The sequence below is a fragment of the Ixodes scapularis genome, unplaced genomic scaffold, assembly GCF_016920785.2.
Source record: "Ixodes scapularis isolate PalLabHiFi unplaced genomic scaffold, ASM1692078v2 PGA_scaffold2__306_contigs__length_199485367, whole genome shotgun sequence".
In the NCBI taxonomy this organism is placed as follows: Eukaryota; Metazoa; Arthropoda; class Arachnida; order Ixodida; family Ixodidae; genus Ixodes; species Ixodes scapularis.
The window spans coordinates 197,327,899-197,332,165 of NW_024609857.1; the positions used below are offsets into that span (position 1 = coordinate 197,327,899).

The following is a 4,267-nucleotide window of genomic DNA, read 5'->3' on the forward strand; positions in this document are numbered from 1 at the left end:
CAGCAATAGAAATACACAGGCACTATATCCTCTTGCGGTGTCCATCCCGTGTCTCCACCACCTCCATAGAATTCGACCAATAGAAATAGCGAACTGCGAAAAGATTGCTAAAGGTATTATTATTGCTCTTTTTAGGCACATGCACATTATATTTTGACAACAACGTCAAATCTTTGGCTGTAGGTGACGTAATACAGCTATTATTGTTTGAAAAAGAGCGAACTACGTTTTCTTCTCGCCTTGTTACGCGGGAGTGATGTGCCCACGCACATCACACCCGGGTGTGCTACAGGCCAGCTTAGCACACCCGGATCGAGGCACAGCCCGTCGAAATCCGGGTGGCTTAAATTGTCACGCAGCTCTGCCGGCCCTGCTGCTTGCGAACGGCGGCCGGGTAGTCACGGCAGCAGACACACTCTGCGACGGTTTCCATCGGCACGCAGCAACTGCATTGGCACCTTAAAACAGAAAACCAGCATCAGCTATACATATGAGAGGTGTAATAAACAGCTCATCACCTACCAGTTGGTGTTCCCAAGCCGCTGGGTGTCGTCGTCGGTTTCGTCGTCTTCCTCCGGTGTCGACATTGAGCATCGCGAACTGTCGTCCGAGTCCGTCGCGTTTGAGGCATCGGCGTCGCGCGTAGGAGTGGCGTCGTAGGAGATTGAGCTGATATCTGCCGTCCGCGGAAGTATTTCCACCTCCAACGGTGTTAGATTTGGCAGGTCCATCTCCGCACGACGCAAGACCCGAAGTAAACAAAATGAGTCCCAACGAGAATCCATCAAATACGCGCACATTCGGAAGATCACTCCGCCGGTTCGAAGGATCAATCCGCCGGGAAGCCGTCACTCGTGATTGGATGGCGCACGCCCTTCCCTGCTGCCTTCCCGTCCGACAGCGCCCCTGACGGCGTGCGCCTAGGCGCAGAACAGCGATCTTTGATTGGATTTTTAATAGGGAAATCGGCCGCCCTTGAACGTAATTTTGGGATTTCTAGGATGCTTAGAGCCCGCAGATTGAGTTATGACAATAAATAGACGATCTCAGAATCCACTTGAGTGCCCTTTTAAAGTGGCCAAGCTGTTCAGACACTGGCCAACCGTCGGCCGACCGAAATTCACTTTCTGGTACTGCTTGGGTTAGTACTAACATTAGACTCGGAACCAGACTAATTATTGCTGGGGATTTTAACTTGCCTGGATTTAATTGGGATGAGCTTGATGCAGGACATAGGGATATAATTAATAGCGAACTTCTTCTCGATACTGCGTTTGACAATTGTCTTCCGCAAGTTGTTACGGTTTTCACTCGTGAAGTTGGAAACAGCTGCTCCTTTTAGATTTAATATTTGTAAGTAGTCATTTACTCGAGTATGAAGTGTCTGTTTACAAGGGTATTTCTGATCATAAATTAGTATTTTCATGTTTCAAAACTGCTAAAATCTTCAAACAAACGAAGTGTTCTATCCAAGTTCCTAATTTTTCTAAAGCGAACGACGAAGGTGTGCTAGATTACCTCGATCTGTCATTTTCTCGGTTTTCAACTTTCGATCGTACAGGTGACGTGGATTTTTTATGGGCCGAATTTAAACGCATTGTTACCTATTGCTTAGAACATTTTATACCCAAACGGAAGAAATCAATAAAAAAATCTAATCCATGGGTAACCCGAGAGATCGTACAACTCAAGCGTAAAATAAAACACAAACGTCGTAAAAGAAAGGAAAACGAGGAAGAGTTCCTAGAGCCTTCATGTCTTTTAAAGCAAAAGTTGAGTTCAGCGAAGGGACGTTATTTTTCTGAAACCCTGCGGACTTTTATGAGAAATGCACCCGACAGATTCTGGCGTCACTTAAAACCTCGTAAAGAACAATTAGAATATATCATTGAAAACAGTGAAATTGTGACCGATCCAAAAGATATCGCCGATAGGTTTAATACCTTTTTCCATAGTGTGTTTGTGTATACAGATGGTGCTGCAAAGGACTTCAGCTTGAATGCGACAAGTAGTACTATGGGGGATATAATAACCACAGAAGGGGGAGTCTTTTCATTACTATTAAACTTAGACGTAAAGAAGTCAACCGGGCCAGACGAAATACCCAACGAGTTTTTAAAAAGATATGCAGAATGGGTTTCAAAATACCTTACCATTATTTTTCAAACATCACTAAAACAACACCAAGTACCCCCCGATTGGCGCAGTGCGAGGGTCGCACCATTCCTTAAAAAAGGAAGTAAGCATAATACTGAAAACTACCGCCCCGTATCTTTAACGTGCATAGAATGAAAATTATTTGAGCACATTATTTCTAAAGCATTTTACAAGTATTTTGAATCCTCCAACATTTTTCATTCTAACCAACATGGGTTTCGCCAGAAACTATCGACGGTCACGCAACTGATAGAAACATTTGACGATTTTGCAGCTTCTTCTAATGAGAGAGGACAGATTAATGCGATATGCCTTGACCTTTCTAAGGCGTTTGATAGAGTACCACACACTGAACTACTTCATAAACTTTCTTTTCATGGTGTAAATCAGAACGTGATATTCTGGATCAGGGCGTATTTATCTAATCGGGTGCAGTATGTAGAGGTTAACGGTGACCGTTCAATTGTATCTGAAGTGCCCTCGGGCGTCCCCCAGGGGTCAGTACTCGTGCCAGTATTATTTTTAATTTACATTAATGATATCGCGGCGGAAATAAATCAAGGGGTTACCGTGCGGCTATTTGCAGATGATTGTCTGGTATATTCAAAAATCGAGGAGGAAGACGACCAGCGCAGATTAAGTGCATCTGTTGGGTCTATTCAGGACTGGTGCTCGAAATGGAAGATGAAAATTAATACACAAAAAACTGTTTTTGCACGAATAACTAACAAAACTAAGAATGTTATTTCTTATACTTACGAGCTTGATAGGAGTCCTTTGGTTGAAGTTGATAGTTTTAAATACTTGGGGGTGACACTTTCTAAAAACTTAAGTTGGAGTAAACACATAAATAAATTATCTCACAAAGCAATGAAAAAGCTTTGGTTTCTATCACGGAATCTAGCCAGTGCTCCGCCTAAAGTGAAGTTAATAGCCTACACAACGTATATTAGGCCTACATTGGAGTATGCTGCATCGGTATGGGACCCCTATAGAAAAAATCAAATTGGTGAACTCGAAAAAGTTCAGAGGAAGGCGGCGCGATTTATTCTATGCAAATACAAGCGACTTGATTCTGTCACAGATATGCTGCACAGCCTCAATCTCCCCTTACTTTCCGTTTGTCGAAAAACTGCTCGACTAAAGTTTTTCTTTATGTTTTCTCATCACCTGTATAACATTAACCTGGATTCTAGATTAACAGATCGCGCATCGAGAGAACTGAGATACGTTAGCACTAATCAGTTTGAAGTGCCCAAATGTAATATTGTCGCTTATAGGTTTTTTTTCCCCTAGAACTGTAAAAAACTGGAATGATCTCCCACAAAATATATTGTCATTGGACTGTTTAGATGATTTTGAGAGCGCCCTTTTGAATATGACTGATTTGGAATGATAAATACTAGTTAAATATTTTGCTAAGAAGTAGATTTCGAGTGCTGAGAATTCATTTTCTTCAGTGCTATATAATATATTGAATGTTTGTGCTATTTCAGCCCCTTTATTTTAAGTGAATGTCGCTGAATGTGTACTGTATTGTAGTCCTGATGTTGTATGTTTCAGTGATCTTCTATACCCCACACTTGTTAAAGCCCCGTACTTGGGGTGAACAGTATTCATAAATAATGGTAGACGCGATTTTCCGCCGCCTCGAAGTCCGGGCTCCGAACGAAGCTCGTCGCAGAGTGAACGCACAACGGCTTTCGATAGCCGGTACTGTCGCCGAAAGTCGTCGTCGAAGAGTTGAAAGGCGTCCCCGGTGGTTTCAGTAGCGACGCCGACGGTGGCGGAAGATAAGCTCGGTTGCAGTGTACGGCACCGCCATGTTGACAAAGTTTAACTTCGCCTCGATCCGAAGCGAAGATCTCGAGCTCAAACCACGGCTCTCGCAAAGTTCGGAAACGTCATTTTGACGTCAGCGACAACTTCAACAAACGAGGTCTCTTTTTTACACAAACTTTGGAGGGATTTGGAGCGTGAGCAGGTCGCCTAAGGACAATCTGCAAAGCATTAATTTTAGCTTGGCGTAGGGATGTAGGGACAAAGGGGCGCTACGTCATCGGCGAAGCCGTTCAATCAGCGGGCTCCTTGCGCCCCTCACGCGCCCCAC

At 43.7% G+C, this 4,267-nt stretch overlaps 1 pseudogene; it reads left to right on the top strand.

Moving 5' to 3' along the window:
* The first annotated feature begins 3,072 nt into the window (after positions 1–3,072).
* On the top strand, positions 3,073–3,553 carry LOC115325005 (annotated as a pseudogene).
* Positions 3,554–4,267: the final 714 nt, after the last annotated feature.